This window comes from Sciurus carolinensis, chromosome 6 (genome assembly GCF_902686445.1).
Source record: "Sciurus carolinensis chromosome 6, mSciCar1.2, whole genome shotgun sequence".
In the NCBI taxonomy this organism is placed as follows: Eukaryota; Metazoa; Chordata; class Mammalia; order Rodentia; family Sciuridae; genus Sciurus; species Sciurus carolinensis.
The window spans coordinates 119,508,734-119,530,887 of record NC_062218.1 but is presented as its reverse complement, the minus strand read 5'-3'; positions in this window follow the sequence as shown (position 1 = coordinate 119,530,887).

Genomic DNA, 22,154 nt, shown 5'->3' with positions numbered 1-22,154 from the left:
ATTTGTCAATGTCTTCCATATTTTCTATTTTGTTGGAGTATAAATTTTCAAAGTAGCTTCTAATTATGTTATGTATTTCAATGGTGTCTGTTGTGATCTTTCCATTTTCATCACAAATTCTAGTAATTTGAGTTTTCTCTATCCTTCTCTTCGTTAGTATGGCTATGGGTTTATCAATTTTGTTTACTTTTTCAAAGAACTAACTTTTTGTTTTGTGAATTTTATGAATTGTTTCTCTTGTTTCAATTTCATTGATTTCAGCTTTGATTTTAATTATTTCTTGTCTTCTACTATTTTTGGTATTGATCTGTTCTTCTTTTTCTAGGGCTTTGAGGTGTAATGTTAGGTCATTTAGTTGTTAACTTTTTATCTTTTTAATGTATGAGCTCAATGCAATGAACTTTCCTCTTAATACAGCTTTCATAATGTCCCAGAGGTTTTGATATGTTGTGTCTTTGTTCTCATTTAATTCTAAGAATTTTTTGATTTCTTCCCTGATGTCTTCTGTTATCATTGCCTTCATTCAGTAGCATATTATTTAGTCTCCAGGTGTATGAGTAGTTTTTGTTTGTTATTTTAGCATTCATTTGTAATTGCATTCCATTATGGTCTCATAGGATACAGGGTAGGATCTCTATTTTTTTTGTATTTACTAATGGCTTTTTTGTGGCATAGCATATGGTCTATTTTGGAGAAGGATCTATGAGCTGCTGAGAAGAAAGTATATTTGCTTGATGATGGGTTAAATACTCTGTAAATATCCATTAGGTCTATATCATTGATTGTATTATTTACTTCTATAGTTTCTTTGTTCAGTTTTTGTTTGGAAGATCTCTCCAGTGGTGAGAGTGGTGTGCTAAAGTCCCCCACTATTAATGTGTTTTGGTCTATTTGATTCTTAAAATTGAGAAGGATTTGTTTGATATACATAGATGCTCCATTGTTTGGGGCATAAATATTTAAAAGTGTTATATCTTGTTGCTTTATGCTTCCCTTAAGCAGTATGAAATGTCCTTCTTTATCCCTTCTGACTAACTTAGGTTTGAAGTCCACTTTATCTGATATGAGGACAGAGACCCCTGCTTTTTTACTGGGTCCTTGTGCATGGTATGTTTTTCCCCATCCTTTCACCTTTAGTCTGTTGATGCCTTTTTCTATGAGTTCAATCTCTTGAAGGCAGCATATTGTTAGGTCTTTCTTTTTAATCCAATCTGCTAGTCTATGTCTTTTGATTATTGAATTCAGGCCATTAACATTCAAGGTTTTTATTGAGATATGATTTGTATTCCTGCTCATTTTGGCTTATCTTTGGTTTTTTACTTGTCCTTTGATAGGCTTTTCCTTTAGGGTAGTTCCTCCCTTTGCTGACTTGTATTGTTGTTTTTCACTTCCTCCTCCTGAAATATTTTCCTGAGAATGTTTTGTAGGGCAGGCTTTTATTTGTAAATTCTTTTAACTTTTGTTTATCATGGAAAGATTTTATTTCATTGTCAAATCTGAAGGTTAGTTTTGCTGGGCATAGGATTCTTGGTTGGCATCCGTGTTCTTTCAGAGCTTGAAATATACTATTCCAGGTCCTTCTTGCTTTTAGAGTCTGGGCTGAGAAATCTGCTGATATCCTTATTGGTTTCCCCTTATATGTAATCTGATGCTTTTGTCTAGCATCCTTTAAAATCCTATCTTTATTTTGAATGTGAGGTATTTTCATTATAAGGTGACTTGGTGTGGCTTTGTTGTAGTTTTGTGCACCTGGTGTTCTGTAAGCCTCTTGTATTTGATTTCCCTTTTCATTTTTTGGGTTTGGGAAATTTTCTAAAATTATTTCATTGAACAGGTTTTTCATGCCTTTGGTTTGTATCTCTGTGCCTTCCTCAATCCCAATAATTCTTAAATTCGGTCTTTTCATGATATCCCATATAATTCTTGGAGGTTCTGTTCATGACTTCTTAACATCTTCTCAGTTTGTTCAACTTTGTTTTCAAGATTGAATATTTTGTCTTCATTGTCTGAAATTCTGTCTTCCACGAGGTCTATTCTGTTGGTGATGCTTTCTATTGAGTTTTTAATTTGGTTTATCATTGTCTGAAATTCTGTCTTCCACGAGGTTTATTCTGTTGGTGATGCTTTCTATTGAGTTTTTAATTTGGTTTACTGTTTCTTTCATTTCAAGTATTTCTGTTTTTTTTTTTTTTTCAGAATCTCAATCTCTTTATTGAAGTGTTCTTTTGCTTCTTGCATTTTCTCTTTTAACTGTCTACTGGAATGGTCTTGCATTGCCTGCATTTGCTCTCTTATCTCATCTTTTGCTTCACAGATCATTTTAATCATGCATATTGTAAACTCTTTTTCTGTCATTTCTACTGCCATGCTGTCATTGGAGTCTATCACAATAGCATCTTGGTTTGTTAGGGACACTTTCTTCCTTTGTTTTTTCATATTGTTTCTATATATTCCCCTTAGCAGTGAAGATCAGAGATACTGAAGTTCCCCCCCTGCAGACTTATTATGAACCTGCAGTTTTCCACTACCTCTCCTTTGAAGGGAAGATCAATACCAGTAGCACTCAATACAGAGAAAATGCAGCCTTGAACCAGATAGCCCCTATAAAGACTTTAACATTTTAAAAACAGGATCAGTTCAATTACTAGTTATAATATTTCTAGTTGTGAACAAGAGGATAGGGAAAGGGTATAGGATATAAATGAGTAAATAGGGGTACCTACCAAAGGGCTTCCAGTCTCCTGTAGGTGTCTCAGGAAGGAAGCTGCCCTTCCAATGATGATGACCATGTCCTCAGGAATAATTCAAAGTGCCTGCACCAGCCTCCAAAGGAGCTGGGGAGCCCAGTGAGGGTGTGCTGAGTCAGCACGGAGGCAGGAGCAGTATCCCCAGGCAGTAGAGGGGCAGGTGGGCAGGCAGGCTGAGTGCCAGACCGACCTCAGTGCGTGTTGTGGGCTCAGCGCTGACATCCGACCTCCATATGGGGGGTGGGCTCAGCGACATTTGACCTTCATTGTATACAAATTTAATTTGTCATTTATATCTCATGAAATCTGAAGAAAAGTTAGTCAAAGAAATGGGCTTAATTGTTTATTGAAGTGTCGATGGTAGAAACATTTTTTGATGATTGTTACTTGTGTAGATAGAGGCATTTGCATTCTTGTTACTGATTAGGTGTGAGAGTAGGTGCTATTTTAAAGAAATTGTCATGTTAAATTTCCCAAAATAGATATAATAGTAGACTTAATTCCATTCCATTATATCTAGGAAAATTATATTTAATTTAAAGAACTTTGCACTTCAGGCTTTCTTAGTTATTGATCTTTCCAATTCATTTAAACAAAGAGTTTAAGAGGATGCAGCCACTCAATTACAAATGGTTTTGAATGTCAATATTATGTTATGGATTTTAATTTTATTTGTAATTTATGAGCACAATGTGTACACAGTATAATTGTAAAATTTTGAGCTATCTAAGAATAAAAAACCTCTATATTCCTCTTTCTACCACTTTTAATTTATTTGTAGGAGGTAACTATAATTAGTAGTTTAGTGATTAGCATGTTTCTAGGCCTTGTTCTAAATATTTATACACACATATGCACAATTTTGTGTTAACTCTTTTTGATGTAAAGGATAGAAATGCATAATTTTGCAACATTTGCTTTTTTAAGGTTTGGAGATTTATTCATGTTATTCATTTTCTTATTGATAGAAAATTGAATACCCTATAATTTCTCATTTTTATAAATACTTATTCAGTAAATATTTGCACATGCTACCCTAATCATGTGATCAAATTCATTTTTAATTTACTTTCAATTATGTTTTTATTAATGCATTATAGTTTTACATAATTGTGAGATTCATTTTGACATATTCATGAATGCATAAAACATAATTTAATCCATTTCAGTCCCTAATATTTTTCCTTTCTCTCCTGTCTTTCACTTCCCTGATCTAGAGTAAAGGTCTTTCTTCTATTAACTTGTTTTATATTAACAGGTCTTTCTTCTATTAACTTGTTTTATATTAAGTTATTTTTTTAAATTAGTGCATTATAGTTACATATAAAACTGATTTCAGTGTGATATATTCATACATGCACAGAGCATAATTTGGTCCTTTTAATTCCCCAGTTTGTACCCTTTCCTTTTCCTCCTTTTTATTCCTTGGTCCTTTTCCTTCTACTTCTGTTCTCCTTTCTATTTTCATTATATTGCCCCTACTTAAAAAAAAAAAAAAAAATTAATGATTTCTCTCCAGTCTGGCCTTTTTTTTTTTTTTTTGCTTAGCATGGTGTTCTCCAGTTTCATTAATTTACCAGCAAATGTCATAATTTCATTCTTCTTTATGGCTATGTAAAACTCTACTGTGATGATATAACACATTTTCTTTATCTATTCATCTGTTGATAGACCATAGGCTGATTCCATTACTTGGCTATTGTGAATTGTGTTGTTATAAACATTGGTATACATGCATTACTATAATAAGTTGATATTAGTACTTTTGGATAAATATCAACGAGTGAAATTGGTGGATCAAATGGTGGATCCACTCCTAGTCTTTTGAGGAATCTCTATACTGTTTTCCAAAGTGGTCATACTAACTTTCAGTCCCAACAAAAATTCATGAGTGTGTCTTTCCTCCCACATCCTCACCATCATTTATTATTAACTGTATTCTTGATGATCACTATTCTAACTGGAGTGAGATGAAATCTTGGTGCAGTTCTGATTTGCATTTCCCTGATTACTAAGGATGTTGAACAATTATCTATCTGTAGGCCATTTTGAATTTCTTCTTTTGGAAAAAAAAAAGCCTATTTAGTTAATTTGCCCATTTATTGATTGTTTTTTGTTGGGAGGTTATTTTATGAATTCTTTATGTATTCTGAATATTAATCTCCTGTCAGAAGAGTAGTTGGCAAAGAACTTCTTCCATTCTCTAGGTTCTCTCTTCATACTCTTAGTTATGTGCAGAAACCTTTCAATATGAAGCCATCTTCCTTATTTATTCTTGGTTTTATTTCTTGGACTTTAAGAGACTTAATAAGGAAGTTGGTGCCTGTGCCAATACATTGGCGTGTTGACTCTAAGTTTTCTTCTAGCAGTTGCAGTGTTTCTGGTCTACCTCCTAAGTCTTTGATCCACTTTGAGTTGACCTTTTGTGCAAAGTCAGAGATATGGATCTAGCTTCTTTGTTCTACAAATGGATATGCAGTTGTCCCAGTACCATTTGTTAAAAATGTTAGCATTTCTTCATTACATTTTTTTGGCATCTTTGTCAGGGATCAGTGTACTTGTCTGTGTCTTCTATTCTGTTCCATGACTTCTTAATGAATATCAAGAAATGAAATTGGTAGATCATAGCTGCAGTATAAATCATTTTCTGAAATCATTTTCAAATATGGTTATATTAATTAACACTATCACCAATGGTCCAAGAGATTACCTGCTCTTTTACCCTTACTTCACTGATATTGTCAAATTGTGAAATTATATAATTTAATCTAACTTTATTTTGAATTTTCTAGATTGTTAATGAAGTTTATCAGCTTCCTTTATGTCTGTAGTCTTTTATATTTCAACTTTTAAAAATTATTTGTTCATTTGTTTTGCCCCTTTCCCATTATATTACACATTTTGTTTAATTGATTTGTAGGATTTCTTTATTTCAAGTTGTTATTTAGAACAAGTCTTTAATATTTCCTGTAGCCTGTCAACTACTTTTAATTTTGTACTCATTATTTTGCCTTCATAGCTTAAACTTATAAGTAGTCATTTTATTTGTCATTAACTTTATGACTGTTGAATATTTTAATAAAAAGTGTTTCCACACCAAAGTTGGGGAATTGTGCAGTGAAAGTATATAACTGCAAGTACATAGCTATTGGTTTCTACATGATTCATTGTATGGTCCATTGTATGTAGATACATAAATCAATTATTACCTCATGTACATGCATGACTGCATGATCAATGTGATCCTGCAATATGCATAATCAGAAAAATGAGAGATTATACTCTATTTATGTATGATCTATAAAATTGTATAAATGCATTCTACTGTCATGTACAACTAGTTAGAACAAATAAAATGAAAAAATTAAAAAAAGGTGTACCCACTTATTTCTAAAGAGTTTGTTGAATAGATTAACTTTCAATCTATTTACCCTATTTGAAAGTTAATTTTATTATGTGGTAAATTTCTCTCTACGTAAAGATCTACTTTTAGATTATGCTGCTCTATTCACTATTTCATTCTACTTATCTTTTCATTGCTAATATCTTACAACTTATAATGTTTTTTCTCATGCTGATCTCAACTAGTAGAATTTTGGTTCCATTGCTTTATTATGTACAAACACACACATTTTTCTTCTGTATATACATTTCTAATTTAGAGTGAGGAAAGCCTCCAAATTTCAAATAAGAGCATTTTTTGTTATGCTTACATTATAAGGATATATTCTTTCCTTTTTTTTTTTTTTTTTTTTTTTTACTTAAAGTAGCAAAGAGAAGACATTTCACTTTAGAGTATTTTTATTGCCTTCATTTCAATGGTAAAGAATGTGATGACCCTCTCATTTTACAAAGTCGCTATTATTCCTTAGCCATTTTAATGTCTTTTTATATTTTTATTTTAAGACAGGTTCTTGCTAAATGACTGAGGCTGGCTTTGGACTCCACGGTCCTCCAGCCTCAGCTTCTCAAGCCACTGGCCACCATGCCAGACCAGAAATTATATTTTTAATCCTAAATACATTTGAGCCAATTTTAGAGAAATTTAGAAAAAAAAAATCTGAATGTTTACTTTCAAAATGTTGTTAGTCATTATCTCCATGTGATAAATTATGGATTTTTTTCTTTTTTTTTCATTCTTAAAATTTCTCCAATAGCATGCATTATTTTTTGTTGGCTCTTTTTAGTTATATGTATCATTAGAATTCATTTTTATAAAAGCATGGAATATAATTATAAAAGCATGGAATATAATTTGTTCTAATTCATTCCCCAGTACTTTCCCTTTTCCTCCCCTCCTTCCACTCCACTCTTGCCTTCCTTCTATTCTTCTGATCTTTCTGTTATTTATTTATAGGTTGTTTATTTTTTAATTAGTGTCTTGTGGTTATACATGATGGTGAGATTCACTTGCATTACTTTTAATATCAGCAAAATTATTATTTAGATAGATAATTCCCCATAAACTGTAAGTTTTACAACTCCTTAGCCATTACTATGCCGTTTTGTAATATATGAAACAGTTATAAAATAGTCACTCCCTTCCCCAGATCTGCTTTGATGTGTGAGCTGCATTATCAGAATTAGCACATTAAATTGACATCATAGTGAATGAGGCTGAAAGTGCATAGGCTTCATCAGTTCTCTTTTCTTAGTTTCTATCTATCTTGTTCTTTGTCATAGTTACTAGCTGATGAGTCCCCAGCACAAGCTGGCTTTTTATCAAAGACTGAGTCATTAAACAAAGTGAAGTGATGAATAACGTTCATCAGAGCCCACTTACAAAGTACATAGGTGCCCTCTGTGCTCACAGCACTTTTCCTCAGGCTCTGCTGCATTATCCATGATCCAGTATAAAAACACATTAAAAAAAATGTTTCTTCTGCAAGAGAAACCCCATTTCACTCTTTTCTGCTCCTAGTAACACTGTGTCTGCTTAGTTTCCCTATCACCTTTCATTTTCTTTAACAGTTCAATAGCCTCTTTGGTAATACCTCCAGTTTTAATATCACCACCCTTTTCTAAATCATGATGTAATCATGGATTATAATCTTAATTTAATTTATGTGACTCACATAGCTCCACATTTTCTGAAAAAAAAAATTCAAGCAGTTGGAAGGGCAGTCAATATTCCCTCTAGGTTTACATGAACTTATTTTTTTCTAGCTTCAACTCTATTTCTCATTCTTCCCTAAACTGGTATATTCTATAGGCAACTACAAGGCATAACGGATCTGTTAGTTCGTACCATCTCTGACTTTTATGTTCTTCCTACCAAAGTGTAGTAAATAAAATGTCAAAGTCAATTTTAATATTCAACCACAATAGAAATATGGTGAAATTATGCAACAACTGCAATAAAAATATTTCTATCCTAAAAAGTAGGGTTCCCACACTCTCCTATTTATTTGTGTCTAATAAAATGTCTATCCTAATTGGAAACTTAATCTTTACTCAAAGAAGACCATGAAAAAAGATGAATTTAAAAAAAAAAAACCCTTCTATTGGAAAGCCTTAAGGGAACAACCAACCCAAAATTTGTAAGGCAAAGAACCTGGAAAGAGAGGAAATGCAATTACAATGAATTAAGCACAGAAGAGAAGTGATGGAAAGCAGAAGACATCCCACTGTCTACCAGCATGGCAGGTGTAATATGCTAAAATAGAATAAATGTCAAGCAAGATTTATATTGAAAAAATAGTGTTCAAATATGAAGATAAAATTAAGCCATTTTCAGGCAACAAAAATGAAACATTTGTTACATGGTATTGAAATAAATAATAAAGAGAACTCTTTAAACTGAAGGAAAATGATCTAGTGTGGAAACATGGAAATACTGGATGGGATTAAAAACACAGAAAAGGCTAAACCTAAGGGTAAACATTATATTGAAAACATGAAAACCAGTTATAAGAATAGTGATTACAGTGTTTTATAGTATTTTAAACACATATATAACTAAGATAGGCAAAAGAGGATGAAGAAGGAAATAAACAGAGTTAATATGTTCTATGACTTTAGAATTATTGGGGAATGGAAATGAAAAATTTTTAAATTGACTCAAATAGTCAAGTATATGTGTTGTAACCTTCAGAATATACTACTGTAGTAATTTCATAAATAACACATTAGTAGGATAAAAGGAAATTATAATTTAAAAATTGAGAAATCTAAAGTAAGGTGAAAAAAGGAAAATAAAATCACAACACAAGTGTATTAAATTGAAAGCAAATAGTAGACAGTAGATATACATTTAAATTACCAATAATATCCAAATGAACTAAATAATACCTACAAGTCAAAGTTTAAGATCTTCTGCAAGATAAAATACAGCATTTAAATATAAAGACAGATATTAGAAAACAAATTCTAGAAATCATACACTTGGTATATTAGTTATCTTATTGTCCAAAATATACTCCCCCAATTTGACATCTTATAAAAGGAACATTTATTGTCTCACAGATAACTATCACTCTTTATCTATATATCTATGTCTATATATCTATATAAATATAGTCCAAAACCCAATAATTTGTAAGAAAGTAAGGAAATCCTGGGGCACATTTTAAACTAAGATTTAGAATAATTCCACTAAATGAATATAAAAATAACGAAAAGTAATAGAAAGGAATTACAATGATGTTTAAAATATTTTGCCTTCAAAAAGAAGGCAAAAAATGATAGACAAGAATAAAGAATTGATAGAAAATAATAAGATTTTAAATTCAAATATATCAGTAATTAATTGATTTATGTGTTATAAATCTCACAAACACAATGTGAACTAAAAGAAAATAGGACATTATCTATGATTCCACATAGAGGAAGTTCAAAAACAAGCACAATTGATCTATTGTACTAGAAGTTCAAATAGTAGCCACCTTTGAGGTAGGTAAAATTCCACTAAATTGAAAGTTTTGATGTATACACTTTTATGTATCTTTATGCACATAAAAATGTATGCTTAAAGAAAACAGGAAGTAACTCATATTTGATTACTGTTATCTAAGACTTACCTACTGCTGTAACATTGTGCATTATAAATCTATACTATTTCATCTGAGGTGCTGCTTCAGTATGTCACTTTTGAATTTCTATGCATACTGAGTCAGAAAAAAATAATTTTCAAATTAATTCTTTTATTAAATTTTCTTAATATTCAGTTCAAATCTCTCAAGCAAATTCAAACTGTAGCCATGCAAGTATGAGATTTAGAGACCATAGTCTAACCTTTGCTTAAGTTCCAAGGCAAATTTGTAGAGGAATTGTTTCCAATGTAATTTCAGATTCTTTTTTTTTGTTGTTTTGTTTAAAACTTATAGATATGTGGTTATTTAGCTAGAAAACATGATTTTATGTGAGGAAATTGAGATACAAATGTTTAAGCAAGTTATTTAGGGCTACACATCTGGTTAGCTACTTCCTGTCTTAATTTCTATCATGAAAGTTCCCCTAATCCACTTGACCCGGGTTCTTGTCTTCTCGATTGCATTAGTATACAGTCCCTTTACCACTGGAAAGAAACTGATTTTGTATTGGCTTTATATTATTAGTGTGGACATTTATTCTGCTCTAATTACTCTGTGTACTCTTTTGGATCAGTGACTTTGTCTTAATGCCATTTTTCTGGGATCTATCCTTGTTCTTTCATTTTATTAATTAGCAAATATTCATTAATGCATTAATTCACTCAACATATATTTATTGAGACCTACTATGTTGAGAAGAAAGGGTCCATCCCTTGTTATAATGCAGATCTTAATCTAAATTAATGGATAAGTGAGATAATAAAATACTGTGTATTATATATTTTGACAAATGGCCGAATGCTTTGTAGAAAACAAAACAAAACAAAAAAAAAAAAAAAACCCCAAATGATTGATTAGCTTTCAAGTGCAGTGATTTTTATGCTGTTTTGAGATCCCTGGGCTTGTTTGGAAACCACTTTGAAACTGATGGAGTAAAAGGCAGTTCAACAAACCCACCACTCCAGCCTGGCTTCATATATGGTCCCCTGCAGGGACCCTTGAGTAGCTAGAATGTATTTTAAGTAGTGAAAGACAATATAAAAATTCCCATATAAAATTTCCCTGCTACAAAGCATTCCATAGATGAAAATTCATTCAACACATCTTTTGGGTTCTAAAACATTCTAGCTTTTCAGAAGGATAAATGATGTTTCTTAGACAGTAGAGGTATATATATCAAAAACATTTTGTATTTTATCTATCTGCTCCATTATTATAGGGTGTCTATAAGCAGGTATGTTTATTGTATTGAGGACAGCATGACCCTTATTTTCTCCACTCTAATGTTTGTTGAATGACCTTACTGAAGACAGCAATGTGCCTTGTGCGCATTTGTCTGCATTTAAGTAATAGAGTCATTAGATGCTTAAGAGAATGACTGTCTTTCAATGATGATTTACTTTGTGCAATACTGATTAGCCATGTAGAAATAGGTTAGCGCTTTCTTCTGAACCCAATGCTTTCATCAGTAAGTGCTGGCTCGTTTCAATAAACTTTTTTGTCACTAATCTGGAGGTGCCACCATTACAGATATGAAAGGCAAACAAAATTTACTTGAAAGATAACAGTTGTGTTTTTAAAAAGAGAAGCTGTCAGGGCTGAATGACAACCAGAGACAAAAGGAAAGACTCATTTTTATCTATGTCTAATTGAATTGGAGCTGAGAATAGCTTCCAAGATTGATGATAATCATATCAACAATGGTGATGCAAAGGCTATTAAATGTTCAAAGTGTTCTGGGAGTCATGTGGTATATACTGCATTGAAAGATATTATCTTTTCCATCACGGATTTTTACCTCTAAAAATAGGTTACAAAGAATACATTTTTTTTGTGTATATATATATGTATATATATATATATATATACATATATATATACACACATATATATTCTTTAACATATATGCATATATACATTCTTTAAAAACATAATTGAATATCTGTTTTGTCATTGGTTTTGCATAGTTGAATGACTAGAAAGAGGAAAACAAAAATAGAGGACAGTTAAACAGGGAAAAAAAGTGTGTGGTGTATGCTTGGTAAATACAGTTGGAAAATGGAAGAGGATAGTAGCTCAAATAGAAAATGTGTTTAAGAATGTTTCAATTTGTATATATCACACCTTTGAATATGTTAAGTTAAATAATAATTTCAACTCATGCATTTGAAGAGAGTACAGTGATATAGATAGTTTTGAATGACTACTGGGGAATCATCAGGTTTATTTATTTTTTTCTCTATTACATCAGGTTTTCGAAGGAGCCAAGTTGCTATTATTTTGTAGAAAATTTATCATAACCTAGTCAAATTTTTATGATCCAAAATAAACTGTGAATATGAAATAGTCACAAATATAGAAATGAGGTTTTCCTTTGGATTACATTTGATATATAATTGGCAAATATCATTAATTCGAGTATACAAGTGGCAATTACCTAAACCTTAGTTGAAAAGTATTTATCTTTATTTTTACTTTAAAAATTGTAATTTATGATAGTATTCCGTTTCTGTTGGCACCAAGAACACTGAAATGAATTCCTGAGTATTTGTGAACAATTTTAAGGATTTAATAACTCAAGATGTGATGAAAACTTGCTCCAGAGCAGTCTTGCTCCTCAGGTGTAGTCCCCAGATCAGAAGCAACAACATTTTCTGAGAAGTCCAAATTCTTAGGCCCCACCTGGACCCAGCAAATTATAATCCCTTATATTTAGGCCCAGAAGTCTGTTTTTTACAAGTCCTTGAAGTGATTCTCATATTTAAGTTTGAGAACTGCTCTACAGTAGACTCTGGCCTACAGTACATTCTAGTAACACAAGAAACATCTTGAACAACTTCCTTGAGAAGTCTCTAGATATGTTCAAATCATAGTGAAGAACAAATACCTCTAGGATGCTCCATGCCAGTTCTGAGTTCCTATGAGCTGATGGCTTAGGCAAGTGTACGCTCACCTTGCTACTTAACTGCAAACATCTGGAAAATTCATTCTATTTTCTGTCTTTATAGTGTAACCAACACCTTAAGGGTAGGCTCACTATTTTTAAGATGTTTAGTAAATAACTCCTCTAAATTTGTTTGGGAGAGAGGGGTGAGGAGGTTAAAAAAAACATCAAATACTCAGTGATACTTTGGAAGCAACGTTACAGAACCTTTCTCTAAGGTATTCAATATTTCTGAGCCTGTTTCTCAACTTCTATCAGTTGAAACCCAACACTCTATTAATGAAATGTAATGATCGATTCCAGGAATAATTTATTGGAATCTTCTTCCCATTACTTAATAGAGACGTCACATATTTATGATAATATGTTCTGAGGTTAACATGAAATTCTTTCAAATCTTCTAGGGCAGATGTGAGACCAGCCCTTTAGGCTGATGAGAAATAATGGTAAGTTCCTTTGTAATGTTAGGAAGAAAAAAGTATAACTGTAAGGTATTTTTGCTTTTCCCAACTATTATGGAGTCTGGATTGGTGGGATGAAATCAGAACTACTCCATGCACTTTGATTCATGCAGATTATTTGAAGTCCTTTTCTTGTTAGTCTTGCATAACATAGGCTGAGTCATGGATAGGTGGTGCAGCCTCCACTACACTGACAACACTGATGACAGACAGAATCTAAATAGATGACCTTGAGCACATGGTCAGGAAGTAGTGAAGGTGTAAAAGCATTAGCTACTTTCTTAATATATTTGTAACCTGCATAAGTATATAGATTTAATAGCTGGTAACTCTGACCATTTTAATGGTACACATTCACTGGGTTTTAGAACTCAATATTGAATCTCTAATTAATCTCTAAGTAAATTTCATGATAACAGTAAAGGGTCTGGAGGGATGATGAGTGGTAACTTCTAAAATATATATTTTTAAAGCCCAAAAGCACTTACTATGCTGGAAAAAATGTCATGTTGAAATTAATTTGAAACAATTTTGAAAAAGTTCAGAAGTTCAAGATTTTAATATTGGATTTTATACACTGAACACAATCACTTCAGATTTCAAGGTAAGCTGTGAAATCTTACAGAAATGAAAACTAGATATGGAAGCTTTAAAAGTCTGCTTAAACATAGAAAGTCCTCTTTTTCCCAAAAGTTTTACTTCTTCTTGATTTAGCTGAGGATAGGTTAATTAGCAATCAGATATCCACAGAAGTTTTATTCCTTCACTAATTACATTTCCTCGATCATAAAACAGTTCCACAATTATGGGCCCTTGCCTCATTAGATGAGGGATCCCTGTTTCTTCTTCTCTGGGGCTCTGAGTCACTGCAAATCACTTGGATTAGTATTTTGGGTGAATCACTCTTAATATTCATTAAGTACTCAAGTAATGTCACAAGGATCTATGAAAATTAAATTGCATTAAATAAAGGACCAACTGAACAAATTTTAATTTGTACAAGAAAATCCTCTACATGAGCCTGCTAAATAACTTTTTTTCAATTAATGGGTACTTCTAAAAAATTATCATACCCACTTCCTATTGGAGAAAGAAAAGAATTTGGTTATTATGTGACTGAAAAGTAAAGAGCAACATGGGTAATTCAAGTCACAGAGAATTTTAGGTCATCAGTCTGAGTTCTAATCATATCTATCAGTTGCATTCCAAATGATTTGTTTATACCTAAGCAATATTCAATTAAAAATCACTAAATATAAAAACAGATTCATTTAAAATGATAAAACAACAGTAGTCTGTGTTCTAGAAGGTTGGAATCCAGATGAAAATACAGCACACACATTGGTCAGTTAGGACGATAACTGAAGGAGAAAAATGTGTTTTTAAATAATTTTACTTAGGAATCCAAACTTAAGATGACTTGGGAGTAAATTTAACTATGAGAATAAAAACGGAAAATTTAACATTTACAGAGTCCCTACCATATGGCAGACATTGGACTAAGTACATTCCCCCAAATATTACTTAATCCCTAAAACACTACTTTGTTAATATAAGTGCTGTGCCTAGAGGTGTGAATTCACACATTCCCTAACATCAAAAGTCATCCATGATCTTGACCAATTTTCTTTTCTAACATTTTTCCTCTGTCATATGCTGCTGCAAGTTCCATTTTCCCAAGACATGGTTAATAACCATCTTTATGAATTGACACAAACTGTTTTCCCTGAGAAAACAGCAGAAAACCTCTTGTCTTCCACTACTTAAAATACATTCTAGCTACTCAAGGGTCCCTGCAGCCAATCCTTGTTCCAATCAAATATGCAAATTCAGTCTTAATATTTGTATAGTGACTGGTAATGATTATTTTTAACACCTGTTTTTAATATTTGACATTGAAGGTAACAGATGGAAAAAATATTTTTATTAAGTACTTAAAATCAACTTTTATAAAAATTAATGTAATTTATTATTAGAGCAGTTTTAAATTACAGTAAATTGGGCAGATAGTACAAAGAGCTCCATGTACCATCTCTTTGGTGTTCATTTCTCCTATTACTAACATCTTGCATTACTGTGGTATATTTACCACAATTGATAAATGATTTTTGACACATTGTGAACTAAAGTGTATCATTTACATTAGGATCTCCTATTTGTGTTCCATGGGTTTTGATAAATCTATAATGCCATGTAGCTACCATGACAGTATCATATGGAGTATACTTACTAACCTCAAATCCCCTGTGCTCCACACATCCATCCCTACTCCATTTCCCCAGATACCTGGCACCTGCTGATCTTTTTACTCTCTATAGTTGAGCTGTTTCCTGAATGTCATGTATTTAGAATCATACATAATGCACCCTTTTCAAACTGACTTCTTATTTAGCACTATGCATTTAAGTGTCCTTATGTCTTACCGTGACTTAATCACTCACTTCTTTTTATTATTGATTGGGGTCCTATTGTATGTGTGCACCATTTTGTTTATTCCTTACCTAGTGAAGGACATGCTGGTTCCTTCCAGTTTTTGGTAACTGTGAAGAAAGTTACTATATACATTTGAATTCAGGTTTTTATGTGGATAAAATTTCTGGACACATTTATTTGTGTAAATACCTGGGGTGATATTGACGAGTTCTATTAGTAAGACTACATTTAAATTTGTAAAAATATTGTCAAATTCTTTTCTAAAGTGACTGAGCCACTTTGCACTCCCACTAAGGAGTGAGTTTCAGAATTTGGTATTGATAGTATTTTTTCTTCAAATTTATAATTGTAGTCATTTTAATAGATGTATAGTGGTATATTATTGTTTTTCTTTACAATTTCCTAATGAACAAGTTTGTTTCTATACATTTTCTCTAGGCAAGTGTCTGCTTAGATCATTCCCCACTTTTTAAAAATTGGATTTTTTTTTGATGGTGGATTTTTAAGAGTTTTTAGTGTTCTTTGCATATTTTGTTTTTTTGAAAAATTTTTTAGTTGTTGATGGACCTTTATTTAATTTAGTTGCATGCAGTGCTGAAAATCAAACCCAGTGCCTCACACATGCTAGGCAAGTGCTCTACCACTGAGCTACAACCCCAGACCATGTTTGTATATTTTGAATACAAGTCCCATATCAGAGATGCTTTTTTGTAAATATTTTCTTCCAGTCTGAGGCTTGTTCCTTTATTCTTTTAACAGTGTCTTTCACAGAATAGAAATGTTAATTTTAGTGAATTTCAAATCATTCAAATCAGTTTTTATGGTGTCATAGCTAAAATCTCATTGCCAAATTCAAAGTCAGCCAGATTTTAACCTATGTTATCTTCCTGGTATTTTATCATTTTATATTTACATTTAAATATTTAATACATTTTTACATTTTGAGTTATTTTGTAAAAGGTGTGAGATCTCTGTATAGTTTTTTCTTTTTCTTTTCTTTTTTTTTTTTTTTTTTTGCTTGTGTGTGTCTAGTTGGTTGTTTAAAAGATTATCATTAAATTGTTCTTCTGAATTGTCAGATAAGCTCACTGTATTTGGTGCATTTAGGGGAATCTCTGGTCTATCCCATTGATCTATGTGCTTTTTCTTTCACTAATTGTTCTGATTACAGTAGCTCTTCAGCCAGTCTTGAAGCTAGGTAGTGCCAGTTGTTCTATTTTTTTTTTCCTTCTTCATTATTGTGTTGGTTATTCTGGGTCTTTTACCTTTCCATGTAAACTTTAAAGTCATCTAGTTAGTATCTACAAAGTCACTTGCTAGGATTTTGGTTGAGATTGCACTGGATCAATACATCAGTTTGGAAAGAACTGATATCTTAATAATATTGACTTTTCTTATCCATGAATGTGGGATATCTCTCCATTTATTTAGATCTTCTTTGATTATTCCTTCAGAATTTTATAGTTTTCCTAAAATATATCTTCTACAGATTTTGTTAGATTAATGCCTAAGCAGTTAATTTTTGGTGCTATTGTAAATAGTACTGTTGTAAATTTCAAATTTCAATTATGCGTTGCTAGTATGTAGAAAAGAAATTGGCTTTTGTAGTTTAATAGTGTATCTTGAAACAACACTACAGTTACTTATGAATTCTAGAAGCTATTTATGTCAATTGTTTGGATTTTCTACATACACAATAATGTTATAGAGCTATGTTTTTTTCTCCTAAGTCAATCTATATAACTTTTATTTTCTTTTTATAATTATTGCATTATTTAAAACTACCAGTATGATGCTGAAGAGTGGTAAGAAGAGCTACCCTTGTTTCTTTTTAGGAGGAAAGCACCAAGGTTCTCTCAATCAAATATGATATTAACTGAATTTTTTGGGGGGAGGGGAATTTTTAAATATTCTTTATTAAATTGAAGAAATTACCCTTTATTTTTAGTTTGCTGAGAATTTTTATCATAAATGTGTGCTGGGTTTTGTCAGGTGCTTTCTTTATCTTTTTATGTGATCATAAGGCTTTTCTTCTTTTGCTTATTAATGGAATGGATTACTGCCCTCCCACCCCACACAAAGGAAATGTTGTCCTTCAGGACAACATGGATGAACTTAGAAGACATCATTAAGTTTAATAAATCGAGACTGGAAAGACAAACAGTGAATGATTTCACTTATATGTGGAATCTAAAAAAGTTGATTTCATGGAAATAGAGAGTATAATGGTGGTTATGATGGTGCTGGGAAAAAGGGTAGTAACCCATGGAGGAAGCTTTAACTGATTTTTTGAATGTTTAATCATTTTTATGATTTGGGGAATTCTGTCAAATATTTTGAATAGAAATTATATGAATTATTTTTAATCTCTTTCAGAAATTAGAAGCTAAAAAATTTTAAAAAACTTTCTAACTTGAATCTAGCATTACAAACTATTCTTTATTTTTCTTCCTTTTTGCCATGTTTTGTTTTAATTGAACATATTTTATTTTCTATATCTTCTTATATGAATTTTAATTCTTAAAAAATTAGTGATTGCTGAAATATATGTTTGCAATATATATTTACCACTAAACCAAGTCTATCTTCAGACATCATATTGTATCATTAGTTTGCAGGGAACTTGTTACAAAGTATTTCCAATTCCTTCTCTTCATCTCTTTAAATAACACTGCTGTAATTCATTTTGCTTTTCCTTATTCTATAATCATGCAAGGCACTTTTGATATTATTCTATTGAACAGTTATCTCTTAGGTTAAGTAAGACTAAGAAAAGGAGGAGATGATATTTTACCTTTAGTTTATTTCTTCCTGGTGCTCTTCCTATTTTTCTTTCTTTCTTTTTTTTTTTTTTTTTTTTTTTTTTTGGTAGACCTGTTCTTAAACAATACTATTTTCTCTGAAGAGTTTTTTTCTAATTCTTACAAGTTATGTGTAATGACCTCAAATTCCCTCAGTTTTTGTTTGTTCAAGAAAGTGTTTCTGCCTCACTTCTGAAGGATAATTTTACAGGAATCAGAATACAGCTAAAGTTGTTTATAACTGTATTTTGTTTTGGTTTTTCCTTTCAATACTTGGTGTATCTCACTCTGTACTCTTTCTTCTTACATAATTTCTGAGAAGGCCAAGGAAATTATTTTCCCTTTTCATGTAAAGTTAAGGGAAGTTCCCCCGACTCCCAGTATACAAGTTTGCCTTTACTTTTCTGCAGTTTGAACATGACATGCTAGATTTATAACTTATTTTTCATAATAATTATCCTGCTTGGTGTTCTCCAAGCTTCCCAGGTATGTAGTTTGTGGTTTAATATTAATTTTTCCATTCATTGTATGTCAAATATGTCTTCTGTTTCTTTTTGTCTTCCTTTTCTTTCTGGTAAGCTAATGGCACATTTATATATTGCTTTGTAAATGTCCCCCAGTTTTTTAACTAGTCTGTTTCCCCTTCTTCAATCTGTCTTTGCATTTCAGTTTGGGGAAGTTTCTCTTGGCTAATTTTGAAGCTCACTGATTGATTGTCTCCAAACTGCTGATGAATTCATCAAAGGTGTTTTTCATTTGTTACCTTATTTTTTATTTCTAGTTTTTCTTTTGCATTCTCAGGTTTTATCTACTAATTTCACACACCTGTTCCTGTGTGTTGTCTTTCATTTTAAAATATTAAGTATTTAATATTTAAGTATTTTAAAATACTTAGCATATTAATCATAGTTCTTTTAAATTTTCAGACTGATAATTCTAGAATTTCTGCTTTATCTGAGTCTCATTCTGTTGTTTCATCTCCTCACATCATGTTTTCTTTTGCCTTCTAGTATGCCTTGCAGTTTTTTTGTGGAAATCTAGGACCGATAAGCAATATCTTAGAACCATAGCACATAGGCCTTTTATGTGAGGTTTTATGTCTCTCTCTGGCTAGGAGCAAGGATGTATTTACTATGTATTGTAAGAAGCTTCAATTTTCCCTATTGTCCTTGTTTTTGTCTTAATTAGTTGTTTGCATTTCTCAAAAATCTCCTCCTTTAAAGGAGAGTTCATGTCTTGCAGTCACTTGTTATTTTACAAAAGCAGTATTGATGTGGTAGATGGCAAGTTATGGGCAAAGGAAAGTGTTCCATAATTTCATGAATAGGTTTCAGCCAGGTGACTGGCCTGTACCCTTGTCCTGTGACCTTCACAAGGGCTTATTTTTATTTCTTTCCTCGTTAGGTGGTATAGGAAGGTTAGAGGGGGTTGGAGTTTAATGCTTTCCTTCTCCAGGTTTTTTAGGCTCTGGTAAAATAGTTTATTTTGAGACCAGGTCTTTGTATGGGAAGCAATTCCATATCTATATTGCAGAATAATTATTAATCAACCATTTCCAGCTTGGAGTAGGAGGGGGATAGTTCTCTGATTTTCTTTTAGAATTTTAATTAGCATATTAAAAATCCTATTGTAATGATCTCTATCTTGTATCCATGGTTCTTGTGCTAGGTTATTCCTTTGATTTTCACTGTAAGAACCAAGTGAGACTCCTGGAAGTGAAATTATTCAAAGTGTGCCTTCTTCTTCAAACTGAGTCCCTGGGAGTTCTAACTCTCAAGCAAATCCACACTCAATCTCTGAACAATTTTCCATTGCTGTTTTAAGTATTCCCCCATTACTGGCTCCAGAGGCTTCCATACCTTGGTAAGCTCTGATTATTCCATTACTTGCATCTTAGTGTTTGAAGCAGTGGTTTTCCTATGATCTCAATTCGCTGATGTATCTCAGTAAGGTTGTTGATATTCAGATTGTTCAGTTTTGTTGTTGTTGATGGTGCTATTTTGATTAATAATTCAAATTATTTTACACATTAAAACAGAAAGTCAGTTATTTTTTATTCATAATAAATGGAAGTCAAATGCTGAGTTTAACACTGGATGAAATCTGGGTAAGTTGTAATTACTTTCTTTTCAGCATATTACATATGCTTAAGAAGGGGAAAAGTAGAAAAGTTTCTTGTAATTAAGAGAAATAGTTGATAAAAGCACAGTAGTTACACAGAGTGAGATTTTACAAATGGAAGATATTAAAGGATAAAAATTGCTTTAACTAATATATGCAGCAGTTGATTCAGTCCCATCCCTTGTATATAATGCACTTACTTCACTATATCCAATCTGTACTTTCCTTTTACAGAGTAATTATTTTTATATTGTAGAGATAAGAATAAAGCAACAGAAAAAGTAAAAAGCAAACTAAAGTCTGTTTTTATACTTCCTATACATTTCCTCTATTCTTGGTTTAAAACTTGTGGTTCAAGATGCCATCCTTTGAGATTTCAGACAGTCATGGTATGTGGTGGATCTCTCTAAACATTATATTAGATCTTTTGATACAAGATTATGTATTAGTTTTTTTTTATCTTTTGATGAAATCTGTAGCATAAGCTGTATTTTTCTAGCAGAATTACTAGCAGAAAACTTCTCCAATGTTGCTTATTTCCTTGGCTCTATATTTAATACAATATAAAGTCCTGTCAATTATACCTCCTAAATACTCTTCAAGTGGATCTGTGTATCTACTTTCCTAATCTGTGTGTCTTATATATACAACTAAATAACTTGCATCCCTCCTGATTTTCCTCTAACTCACCACATTATCACTAGAATTAGCTTATCATGTCTGCTACTTTGCTTTAAGACCCACCAAAGTTTCAGTTTAAGGTGAAATTATGGCTTCTAAACCAGACCCTCCCAGTCTTTGTGTGCATCAAGTTGATGAAGTCACTCCATCTAAATAACAAATGTCGCTGCTTCCCGCCCTTTCCTTCCATTCTTATTTCTGCTGTGATGTTCATTTCTCTCCAGAACTCCTGTAATAGCAGCTAGGACATCTCCTTCCAGTCTCTCATCACCTCCAATTGTCCTTTCAGCATCAGTGCAGAAACATATTTAAGCACAATTCTGATCATGTCATGTCCTCTCTTAAGAACTCCCATGAACTCCCATGAAAATAAAAAATAAAAACTAGTTTTATGTGTTTAATCTTTCCTATTAGAAACTAAACGCGCCTTCAAAGCAGGAAATTTGTCTCATTTACCCTTGTCTTACTTAACGCCTGAAACACAGTTGTGGCGGTTAATGACTATCGAATGAATAAATAACTGAATGAATATCTACCTATGTATTCTAATATATTCTAGTTGAGAATGAGAAAGTAATAAAAATATAAGAGGGAGACATCAGCCTTTTAAACGTGGAGACTACAAGATGGTCCTATGGTGAGCTACAGATAGAGTGATGAGCTGTGTTTCTGAGTCATGGGAGGAATGTAGTCTCTGGGCACAGTGCACTGTATTGCTGGCCCTTCCTTAAGAAGCTGGGGCCCTAGCAGTGGCATGCAGAGGCACAGGAATTCTTCATTTTCCCTACTGGTGTCATCAATCCCCAGGTTAAAACATAATGTGAGTGGCCACTGAAATCCACTGGAAGCAAACCTACAGGAAGTGAGTTGCAAGAAAAGATGACTGCAGTCAGAGGAACAAGAGTCCCCTGGTATTTGAGGGAAAGTTTTGGAGT